The sequence below is a fragment of the Ovis aries genome, chromosome 5 (assembly GCF_016772045.2).
Source record: "Ovis aries strain OAR_USU_Benz2616 breed Rambouillet chromosome 5, ARS-UI_Ramb_v3.0, whole genome shotgun sequence".
Lineage (NCBI taxonomy): Eukaryota > Metazoa > Chordata > Mammalia > Artiodactyla > Bovidae > Ovis > Ovis aries.
This window is the reverse complement of record NC_056058.1, coordinates 60,380,284-60,393,019: the sequence shown is the minus strand read 5'-3', so window position 1 is coordinate 60,393,019 and position 12,736 is coordinate 60,380,284. Positions and strand designations below refer to the sequence as shown.

At 40.8% G+C, this 12,736-nt stretch overlaps 1 protein-coding gene across 1 annotated transcript in view; it reads left to right on the top strand.

The window, feature by feature from the left end:
- The window catches only part of SLC36A2 (solute carrier family 36 member 2), a 75,904-nt gene that overhangs the window by 27,773 nt on the left and 35,395 nt on the right, over positions 1–12,736 (top strand). Inside the window, exon 2 of the mRNA XM_027970428.3 lies at positions 7,762–7,900. The gene's annotated coding sequence lies outside the window, so the exon portion shown is untranslated. The remainder of the gene's footprint in view (positions 1–7,761; positions 7,901–12,736) is intronic.

Genomic DNA, 12,736 nt, shown 5'->3' with positions numbered 1-12,736 from the left:
TCAATAACCTCAGATATGCAGATGACACCACCCTTATGACAGAAAGTGAAGAGGAACTAAAAGCCTCTTGATGAAAGTGAAAGAGGAGAGTGAATAAGTTAACTTAAAGCTCAACATTCAGGAAACGAAGATCATGGCATCTGGTCCCATCACTCCATGGGAAATACATGGGGAAACAGTGGAAACAGTGTCAGACTTTATTTTTGGGGGCTCCAAAATCACTGCAGATGGTGATTGCAGCCATGAAATTAAAGACACTTACTCCTAGAAAGGAAAGTTATGACCAACCTAGCTAGCATATTGAAAAGCAGAGACATTACTTTGCCAACAAAGTTCCGTCTAGTCAAGGCTATGGTTTTTCCAGTGGTCATGTATGGGTGTGAGAGTTGGACTGTGAAGAAAGCTGAGTGCCAAAGAATTGATGCTTTTGAACTGTGGTGTTGGAGAAGACTCTTGAGAGTCCCTTGGACTGCAAGGAGATCCAACCAGTCCATTCTGAAGGAGATCAGCCCTGGGGGTTCTTTGGAAGGAATGATGATAAAGCTGAAACTCCAATACTTTGGCCACCTCATGCAAAGAGTTGACTCATTGGAAAAGACTCTGATGCTGGGAGGGATTGGGGGCAGGAGGAAAAGGGGACGACAGAGGATGAGATGGCTGGATGGCATCACTGACTTGATGGACGTCAGTTTGGGTGAACTCCGGGAGTTGGTGATGGACAGGGAGGCCTGGTGTGGTGCAAAGAGTCGGGACATGACTGAACTGAACTGAAAAGTTGTGTGAATAGTTTGTCAGGTTTTTTTCATGCATATTTGAATATTCATACCCAATAATCATTTTCAAACAATGATATTAATCTTCCATTTACTTTTTTCTTGCTCAATAATAAATCATCGATTCATTGTATATGATTTACCAAGTTAACTCTTTCAATAAATGAGTTCATTCAACAAATACATATTGATTATCAGCCATGTGCTGGTCACTGTGTTGACAATACAATAGTGAACAAACTGGTTAAAGTCCTTACCCTCAGGAAATTTATATTCCAGTTGGAAAGATGAACATTAGCCATAATCACGCCAGCATACAATTATAATCCATAACAAACCCTATTGAGGGAATGGGCTGGGTGCTCTTATCTAGTGTACAGGGCCTGATCTAGTGAGACTGAACAGTCAATAACTAAAGAGAAGGTTAGGAGAGAAGGGAAGTATTATCCAGAGGAACCTCTAGTGGCCTGGTGCTTGTGAGGGCTGATGATTGGCAGAATAGGCTGGAGGGCATGGGGTCAGGGACTGGTGGGTGGCAGCTGGTGTTCACGTCATCCTTTCTTATCTGTAGGTGACTGAAACAGCCAATGGGATTGCCAGGATAGATGGATCAGGACTCACACCTCTGGATGTGAGTCCTCAGCATCTACGCAGTGTGGGCACTTCCCTTCCTGGTGCTGCTGTATTCATCTTGAACTTCTGAGCCATGTTGACAATGCTCAGTGCTGGCCAAGGTCCTCCTCATCTTCCAGCACCTCCTGCAGGCAAGCTCCTTACCCCAGGCCATCGCCTGACATGACTGAGCGACTGACACTTTAATATGCTTTTTTATATACAGCTATATTGACATATGTACAGGATTGCCATACAGAAAATTTCTTCCACTGTGTTCTTAATAGAACAATTCTCTATTTTTTAATGCCCAAACTTCATAGAATAAATGTATCTATCCCACTATAATTTTTCTGTACAATATTTGTTTAGGAAGCATTTATATTTATGTCCCTAGACTCACTACAGCAGGTTTAACAAAACAATCTGCGAGAAATGTCTTGAGGTATTTCTTTTTTTTTTCTTTTTTTTTTTTTTACTCATTCATTAATCCTTTATTATTATCCATGTTATAATGGATAACACATATAACACATTTAGTGATATGCTAGAGAGGCACATTTATTTATTTATTTATTTTTTCCATTGCCTATGTGTATTTTATTTTTTTTGTTAATTTTTAGTTTTTTATTTTTTACATTTTAAAATCTTTAATTCTTACATGCATTCCCAAACATGAACCCCCCTCCCACCTCCCCTCCCCATAACATCTTTCTGGGTCATCCCCATGCACCAGCCCCAAGCATGCTGCATCCTGCGTCAGACATAGACTGGCGATTCAATTCACATGATAGTATACATGTTAGAATGGAACAAAACAGAAAGCCCAGAGATAAATCCACACACATATGGACACCTTATCTTTGACAAAGGAGGCAAGAATATACAATGGAGTAAAGAGGTATTTCTTACATTGTCTTACATTCCAGACACAGCCAAATGTTAGAATCCCACACAGACAACTTAGAACTCAGAACAAATGTCCACAAAGAGGATATGGAAGATGTTACTGTAGACAAGCAACTTTTTGTAACAAGCATGTTAATTTGTGTTCAGTATCACATTGCAAGCATTTAGAACCTAACATCAGTTGATTACTTACATATAGGCATGTTATTATCTTAGGTATGTTTCAAAAATTGCAACTAATACCTGGCTAATTAAAAAAAATTTTTTTTCTAAAAGATAAACATTTTCAAAATAAATTTAAAAAGACAATTCAAGTGTTAAACAGGGTAATGATATGTTTACATGAGAGCTTCACATTTCTTAAAAATTAAGTGGCAAGGGCACTAAAGTTATATTTTCTTTTCCTGAGATACAGGTCTGGGATATTTTTCGGTTGATAATAAAAGTTTTCACTCCTGCAATGAGATTTATTCTGAAATCATATCTAACCATCTTTGCATAGGAGGCAAATTTGCATGGTACTCATCAGCAAAGGTCATTCTCTGTACAATATGGGGACTGGGTCCATAGTTATCACCCTTCCATCTACTGTGTTGATTCAGATTCCCCAAAATTATTTTACTTATTCAAAATACAACTTCAATAAATAAGTAAATAAAATTTTAAAAACAACAAAAATTGGCTGTGTTTAGGGTTGATCTGTCATGTGACGTAATCTTTCCAATTCAAGATAACAGGAACTAGATTATCAGGCATGCTTGCACGGATCAAAATTTTAGGAGATTACTGATATTAAGAAGGGCTCCCCACCACCCCCACAACAAGTAGTTATTTTGGTTTTAGGGAAAAAACTGTAATAAGGACTCTCATTCAACTCAACCTAAAGTAACTGGGGAACAAAAGGAGACTTTATAAGAAAGGTCTTGGGAACTGTCATGGAGCAGTCAGGCCCCAAGAAGTATCCTGAGGCAGTCAGGCATGGGAGCAGACACACCCAGGAGTCAAGTCACATTAGGGCTTCCAGCGCCCCTGCTCAGGTTAGCTCTGAGTATTGGCTTCATTCCTTACTTTTGATGTGAACAGGCTCTGTCCACAGCTCTTGAGTTTTACCTTTTACCATTTTAGGCACCAGAAGGAAACTAATCTGATGATCTGTCTGGTTTCAGTAATCCAGGGAAGGAATTGATTTAGTGGTTCTGCTTGGGTCAAGTACCACCCCTGAACAAATCAGCTGTAGTTAGGAAAGTGCTGGTAGAAACCACAGCTAATTCAGAAGTGGGGTTGGGTCACTTCAGGTTAAGAGGGTAGGATTTCTGAGCAGATAAGCCCATAGACATCCATGACAAGGTTTGAAGAAAGAAAAAATAAAACAGGAATAAAAATTGGACAGATTCAATCCCTAGCCTTCAGTTTTGCTCATTAAAGACTCACAAAAACTTAACCCGTATATCCACCATGTCTGGATCTCTGTGTGGCTTTGAGTCCTAGCTTTGCAGCTCACAAGCTATGTTGCCCTGGATAAGTCAGGCTTTTAGAATGAGGCTAATAATTTTTCTTTTTCTAAGCTGTTGTGAAAAACTACTGGTGAGAAACCAGTGGTTCTTAGAGAAGCAGTGGAGTGAGTTCAGTGAATACAAGTATAAACTTTAGAGCAGTGTCTTCAGGCAGGAGTGAGCTTGCCCCCAGGAGTCATTTGGCAATGTGTGGATTTATTTCTGGTTGTCACAAGTAGGAGGGGGTAGAACTACTGGATAGAAGCCAGGGATGCAGTTAAACATCCTGTGATGCACAGGACAGCCTCAGATATCAACAGTGCTCAAGCTGAGAAACCATGCTCTAGAGCCAAGTTATCTGATTCTATTTATATCTCCATCACTTCAAAATTTGGTAAATAACCTTACTTTTCTATACCTCAGTTTTCCCATCTGGAAAGTGGGACTAATACTACAAACTATCTCCTAAGCCTATTGTGAGGACCAAATGGATTAATATCTGTAAAGAGCTTATGCCCCTGCCTGGTACGTAGTTCTCCCTAAATACAAGCTGTTACTTCCTCCAAACGTGGCTAAGCTTCAGAATCACTTTGAGACCTTGACTAATAATAGACTCCCAGGAACCTTCCCTAGTGGTACAGGATCTGAGTCTTTGGAATTTGGAATCTAGGAATATGGGGCGTTTAGAGTTCCCCAGTTGATTTGAATGATCAGCCAAGTATAGGGGTGAAGGCTTGCTATGCAGAGTGTGGGTTTCAGACCAGCAGCAACTCAGAGCGAACTCCGATGTGCACACAAATCACTTGGGGGCCTTGTTACAAGTCGGGTTCTGGTTCAGCAGTCTGGGTGCCAGCTGAGATTCTACTTTCCTAACAAGCCTCCAAGTGAGGCCAACACTGCTGGTCCTCAAACAGTACTCTGAGTCCCAACACTCCGAAGTACTTTATAGCTGCATGTATGGATTACACACCCCCAATAATGCTGCTGGACCCAAAGCCTATTGAGTGCCACAAGGTTGAGTTGGAATAGCTGCTAATGTTTCTTCTTCTCAAGAGCTAAAAACAAGGTAAGGAAAGGAAGCTGTGTGGGAATGCTTCAGATAGCCTTTATCTCCTGGGGACCACCCCCCAACCCACCTGAGCCACGATGGAAACCCCCCAGGAGAAGGTCATCCACTTACCACTTGCCTGGCTGCAAAAGTATATCCCCTTAGCCAGAAAGAATAAAGAACCTTTGGAGGCTTCAGGAGTCCCATTTGTTGTAAATTGCCTGGAAGTCATTTTGTTTACAGTGGAATTGACCTGAAAGTCAATTTGTTCCTTTTCATGGCTGATGTCTCTTAAAGAGTATTGTTCTTCAATGTCAGGCCCCACCAGCCTCCAGGAGTCTGTGTTCACAGTCAGAGATAGGACTGCATCTGGAAGCTCTTTAATTCGGTGGTTTTTCAGGGTGTCTCTGACACGTGTGTGATGAATTTAGTGGGGAGATGGGTAAGATTTATTTACTTTCCTTTATATATGTTTATTTATTTATAGGTGTGCTGGGTCTTTATTGCTTCACATGGGCTTTCTCTAGCCGTGGTGGGCAGGGGCTACTCTCTAGCTTCCGTGTGCAGGCAGGCTTCTTATTGCAGTGGCTTCTCTTGTTGCAGAGCATGGGCTCTAGGTGTGCAGGCTTCAGTAGCTTTGCCACTTAGTCTTGGTAATTGTTGCCCATGGGCTTAGTTGCCCCATGGCATGTGGGATCTTCCTGGATCAGGGATCAAACCAGCGTCCTCTGAATGGCAAGGGAGATTCTTAACCACTGGACCATCAGGGAAGCCCCTATTTACTTTCATAATAATGTATTTGTGTTAATATGTTCAATCCATGGTGGCTTAGAATTGAGTTATAATACTTCTTTTTAAAATTTAATTTTATTACAGCCTACTTATATCAGTTAGCTACTGTGATAATGCTACACAATAAACTACCCTGAAATTCAAATAAAATAAAATAATTTAATTTTAAATTATTGACTTGATGAGAAAAATAATATAAATAGAACACATATGTGATAAATGACTTAAGTTCCAGACATGCTATTTCAGTTCAGTTTCCTTGTTTTATGGATGGAGAAACTAAAGCAAGAGAGTCCCTGGGTCTTGATTTTCTTATCTTTAAAATAAAGATAATTATCCCTACTTGGTAGGATTGTGGTGAGAACTAAACAGTTCATTTACAGCACTTTGTACATTGCCTGGCCCATCATACATACCTAAGAAATGCTAGCTGCTCACATTGTCAGTATTAAATGAGAAACCTTATTACTATGATCATTGATAGTCTCTCTGAGCCTCATGCTCCCCATCTGTAAAGTGAAGGCATCAGATGAGAAGGCTAAGCATCTCTGGCCATACAGCTCCCTCATCCTCTAACATGCCAGGGGAAAATATCTGACAGAAAGATGTGGAATGTTAAATCTTCTCTTTTCAGTAGCCCTCATTTTATCCATCTATAAAATGGGAGAAATAAAGACTTCTGTGACAATTCCTGCCAACAAGTCAGCCTATTTAAACAACCTATGAAACATCATATTAAAAATCTATTTACTTTGGTATGCTCTTAATTGACACATTTGAGTGCTAGAGCTAATCCAGCAAGAGAAAAATTATTGGAAAAAAATCAGCACTGAATGTATGTGCTCACATCCACTCACAGATGATGAAAACAAAGGCTAGAAGCCATGTAGCTTGTCAGAGAGCAAAGGGCTGTTAAATTCTAAAGCCAAGGCTTAAGCTCCTATCCCCCAGCTCTCAGATCCAAGTTTCCTTCTCAACTTCTCCTTCTGGTCTCCTTTTATCTTCAGTTTCCTTTTTAGTTCTTCTTTGACAGAACTGTCTCTGGATCTCCTCACCACCAGCTCCCCCGCTGCTCTCTCTCTCTCCACACACACACACCCACACACGCACGCACGCACGCACACACACACACACACACACACACACACGAGCAAGGCTGCCTGAACCATCATTCAGAGCTGATGCTCCCACATTCCTACTCTGAGACACAGAATCATAGGTCTCAGAGAGCTGGAACTGGAATAAAGGATGAGCATGTAGAGAGTTTTCTAGACAACCAACTCATAACACAAATAAGGAAAAAGATTTCTTCAGCCCTGGTGCCAGTGCAGTCTGCATTCCTTTTTCATCCTTTGGACAAGATCCACTGCATATTCTGGTATGTAAGAGTCTCTCCCCTCTCTCCCCATGGAAAAGGAATCCAAAATTATACTTTGGACTGCAAATCTGTGCTGCTAGGTCACTTTCCAGACCTAAAATTAGGGGTGGTGCTCCCCCAGGTGGTCTGAGCCTAGAAGCACAACTCCTTCAAAGACACCAACTTAGATTAACACACTTGAACAGTGATTTTCTCTAACAGCTACCATCATCGTCATAATCCATGGGCCACAGAACTGCTCAGAAGTAGAGCCTTCACTGAGCATAGAAGGATAGTTAGCTGGAATAAAGGATGAACATGTAGAGAGTTTTCTAGACAACTAACGTACCACAGATAAGGAAAAAGGTTTCTTCAGTCCTGGTGCCAGTGCAGTCTACACCGTGGCTGGAGTAGAAGACCCTTAAGGCCTTTTTAGTAATTGTTACTATTATAGTTCAGTAGTTTCTTGAACCTAGTGGTGTCATGTATTGGAGTTTGGCTTTTATTTTTTTTTCTCTTTTTTCTTTTTTTTGGCTGTACCTCAAGGCTTTCACGATCTCAGTTCCTTGACCAGGGATTGAACCTGGACCATAGCAGTGAAAGCCCGGAATCCTAACCAGTAGGCAACCGGGGAACCTGCTTTATTTTGTTTGTTTGTTTTTCTATATTGAGCTTTTTGTTGGCTGAAATGAATAAATATAGAATGATAAACAGTGGGTAAATGGGATCTCAACATAAATGGGGACCGCTGAGTAATTATGGTCCTTCCATTCGCAGGTTTTGCCTTTGGAGAACAAAATATGAGACCATGCCATGGCCACATCCACTCATCCTATATGGAGGGATGTTGGCAATCACTAGAGCATGCAGAAGGCTCTGGGCCTCAAGCTACTACAGATTTGGGGCCACCACCCAGGTAAGCATCATCCTCAGCTTCCGCAGCTGCTAGTGAGTGAGTTCAGTCCCCAGAGACAGAATGATGATGTACAGGGTGTGGCTGGCTTCCCCTCAACAGAGGAGATTAGTAATGGCATGACTGAGAATTTCTTCAGCATAGAGAAGAGATGCCAGCAAGCTGCACCATGGAAAGAACTGGACCCCTGAAAATGCAACCCCATACATGTCATCCCTCTTTCTTAAAAAAAAAGAAAATCTAAACCAAGACATATCTTTTTTTCTTATGTGAACGTGAAAGTTGCTCAGTCTTGTCCAACTCAATATGACCCCATGGAATTCTCCAGGCCACAATACTGGAATGGGTAGACTTTCCCTTCTCCAGGGAAGCTTCCCAACCCAGGTATCGAACCAGGGTCTCCTGCATTCCAGGCGGATTCTTTACCATCAGAGCTACCAGGGAAGCCCCCCCTCCAATTGATTTTTGGCTATTGTAAGTATGGCCCTAAAGAACAGAAATTCACATTCTTAATGTAATATATAAATAATGTTTGTGCAAGTCATTCAGTCATGTCTGACCCTTTGCAACCCCATGGACTGTACATAGTCCTTTGAATTCTCCAGGCCAAAATACTGGAATGGGTAGCTGTTCCCTTCTCCAGGGGATCTTCCCAACCCAGGGATCGAACCCAGGTCATTCACATTGCAGGCAGCAGATTCTTTACCAGCTGAGCCACCTATGTTTAGAAAAATATAATCTGATCACTGAGACTTAATTTTCTCAGTAATCCATACTCATCATTTATAAAAAAGAAAAGAAAGAACAGCATTAAGTAAATACTATTCTCTTGAATTGGTCCTTAGATAAGTCCTCAAAAAGGAACTCAAAAGGAGAATTAATTCTGACCAGGAAAGAGAGAGGCATCACTGAAGCCCCTGAGACTTGAACCATAACCAGGACTGTTCAGTGCAGTTCAGTTCAGTCGCTCAGTCATATCCAACTCTTTGTGACCCCATGGACTGCAGCATGCCAGGCCTCCCTGTCCATTACCAACTCCAGGAGTTTATTCAAGCTCATGTCCACTGAGTGTGTGATGCCTTCCTTAGTGATCAGTGCAAAGAAATAAAGGAAAACAATAGAATGGGAAATACTAGAGATCTCTTCAAGAAAATTAGAGATACCAAGGGAACATTTCATGCAAAGATGGGCTCAACAAAGGACAGAAATGGTATGGAAGCAGAAGGTATTAAAAAGAGGTGGCAAGAATAAAGAAAAACTATGCAAAAAAGATCTTCATGACCCAGATAACCACGATGGTGTAATCACTCACCTAGAGCCAGACATCCTGGAATGCAAAGTCAAGTGGGCCTTAGGAAGCATCACTACAAACAAAACTAGTGGAGGGGATGGAATTCCAGTTGAGCTATTTAAAATCATAAAAGATGATGCTGTGAAATATATGGAATTTAGAAAGATGGTAACGATAACCCTGTATGCGAGACAGCAAAAGAGAGGCAGATGTACAGAACAGACTTTTTGACTCTGTGGGAGAAGGAGAGGGCGTGATGATTTGGGAGAATGGCATTGAAACATGTATAATATCATATAAGAAATGAATTGCCAGTCTAGGTTCGATGCAGGATACAGGATGCTTGGGGCTGGTGCACTGGGATAACCCAGAGGGATGGTATGGGGAGGGAGGTGGGAGGGGGGTTCAGGAGTGGGAATTTATGTACACCCGTGGCAGATTCATGTTGATGTATGGCAAAACCAATGCAGTATTGTAAAGTAAAAAAATTTAAAAAATAAATTTAAAAAAAAGAGATGATGCTGTGAAAGTGCTGCAGTCAATATGCCAGCAAACTTGGAAAACTCAGCAGTAGCCACAGGACTGGAAAAGGTCAGTTTTCACCCCAGTCCCAAAGAAAGGCAATGCCAAAGAATGCTCAAACTACCACACAGTTGCACACATCTCACATGCTAGCAAAGCAATGCTCAAAATTCTCCAAGCCAGGATCAATAATATGTGAACTGTGAACTTCCAGATGTTCAAGCTGGTTTTAGAAAAGGCAGAGGAACCAGAGATCAAATTGCCGATATCCACTGGATCATTGAAAAAGCAAGGGAGTTCCAGAAAAACATCTACTTCTGTTTTATTGACTATGCCAAAGCCTTTGACTGTGTGGATCACAATAAACTGGAAAATTCTGAAAAGATGGGAATACCAGACCACCTGACCTGCCTCTTGAGAAACCTATATGCATGTCAAAAAGCAGCCGTTAGAACTGGACATGGAACAACAGACTAGTTCCAAATAGGGAAAGGAGTATGTCAAGGCGGTATATTGTCACCCTGCTTATTCAACTTATATGCAGAGTACATCATGAGAAATGCTGGACTGGATGAAGCACAAGCTGAAATCAAGATTGCAGGGAGAAATATCAATAACCTCAGATTTGCAGATGACACAACCTATTTAGCAGGAAGTGAAGAAGAACTAAAGAGCCTCTTGATGTAAGTGAAAAAAGAGAGTGAAAAAGTTGGCTTAAAGCTCAACATTCAGAAAAAGAAGATCATGGCATCTGATCCCATCACTTCATGACAAATAGATGGGGAAACAGTGGAAAGAGTGAGAGACTTTATTTTTGGGGGCTGCAAAATCACTGCAGATGTTGATTGCAGCCATGAAATTGAAAGATGCTTATTCCTTGGAAGGAAAGTTATGACCAACCTAGATAGCATATTCAAAAGCAGAGACATTACTTTGCCAACAAAGGTCCATCTAGTCAAGGCTATGGTTTTTCCAGTGGTCATGTATGGATGTGAGAGTTGGACTGTGAAGAAAGCTGAGCGTGGAAGAATTGATGATTTTGAACTGTGGTGTTAGAGAAGATTCTTGAGAGTCCCTTGGACTGCAAGGAGGTCCAACCAGTCCATCCTAAAGGAGATCAGTTCTGGGTGTTCGTTGGAAGGAGTGATATTGAAGCTGAAACGCCAATACTTTGGGCACCTGATGCAAAGAGGTGACTCATTTGAAAAGACCCTGATGCTGGGAAAGATTGAGGGCAGGAGGAGAAGGGGATGACAGAGGATAAGATGGTTGGATGGCATCACCGACTCAATGAACATGGGTTTGGGTAGGCTCGAGGAATTGGTATTGGACAAGGAGACCTGACGTGCTGTGGTTCATGGGGTCGCAAAGAGTCAGACACGACTGGGCGACTGAACTGAACTGAACAGAGTATGAAAGGACTTCTTTCCTCACACCTTTGCCAGCACCTGCTATTGTTAAACCTCTTTTGTGTTTTACATTTTATGCTTTCCAACCTGCCTTTTAAGAAAAAGAAGATTCATTTCATTGTTTCCATACAGTTGATCATCTCTTCATATGTTTATTCGTTATTTAGACTCCCTTGTCTGTCTCTGCCTGATTTGTATTTACATACTTGTGAGTGTTTGACATCTGAGAGGGGGAGACAAAAGCTAGGAGAAGTCCTCATAAATGTAGAGAGCTTCTGTTGCTTCCTTCCTTTATACAGCAAACCTTTGCTGAGGGCTAGGCATAGAGCTTTCCTACACGCTTTCTGCTGAAGCAGTTTTCAAGGCCTGATGGCTCAGTCTCCATCTAATGTCACAATTCCAGATGATGAATTGATGACCTGACAGAAGAGAGTTCCTCAAAGCTTACGAGTAACTGGAGTCCTCCAGACTTATTCATTGAACACTTACTTACCGAGTGTCAGACCTTGTTCCAGATATGCCTGTTGGCCATCTGTATGTCTTCTTTGGAGAAATGTCTATTTACATATTCTGCCCATTTTTTGATTGGGTCACTTGGTCTTTTTGTTAGTGAATTGTATGAGCTGTTTGGAAATTTGTAAATTAAGCCTTTGTCAGTCACATCATTTGCAAATATTTTCTCCCAAATATTTTCTCCCAGTTATCTTTTCATTTGTTAATGTTTTTCTTTGCTGTGCCAAAGCTTGTAAGTTTGGTTAGGTCCCATTTGTTTATTTTTGCCTTTAATCTCTATTGCCTTGGGAGAGAGGCTGAAGAAAACATTGGTGTAATTTATGTTAGAGAATATTTTGCTTATGTTCTAGAGTTTTACAGCATAATGTCTTATATTTAAGTCTTTAAGCCATTTTGAGTTTGTTTTTGTGTATGGTAGGAGGGTGTGTTCTAACTTCATTAATTTACATGTGGCTGTCCAGCTTTCCCAACATCACTTGCTAAAGAGACTGTGTTTCCTCCATCATATATTCTTGCCTCCTCTGTCAAAAGTTAAATGACTCAAGATGTGTGGGTTTATTTCCGGACTCTCTGTTCTGTCCCATTGATCCATAGATCTATTTTTTGTACCGATATCATGTTGTCTCGATTACTGTAGCTTTGGGTATTATCTAAAGTTTGGGGGGATTATGCCTCCTGCTTTGTTCTTTTTCCTCAGGATTGTTTTGGCAATTTGGGGTCTTTTATGGTTCCATGTAAATTTTCCTTTATTAATGGTTTATAGTTCTTAGCATATAAGCCTTTCATCTCCTTGGTCAGGTTTATTCCTAAGTATTTTTATGCAGTTTTAAAAGGGTTTGTTTCTTTTTTACATTCCTTTTTGATATTTTATTGTTAGTGTAAAGAAATACAACAGATTTCTGTACATTAATATTGTATCCTACTACTTTGCTGAATTCATTTATCAGTTCTAGTAACTTTTGTGTGGAGTCTTTAGGGTTTTCCGTATGTGATAACAACAATTTTACCTCTTCTCTTCCTATTTGATACATTTTATTTCTTTTTCTTGCCTGATTGCTGTGGCTAGGACTTCAGATACTATGTTGAATAAAAGTGGTGAGAGTG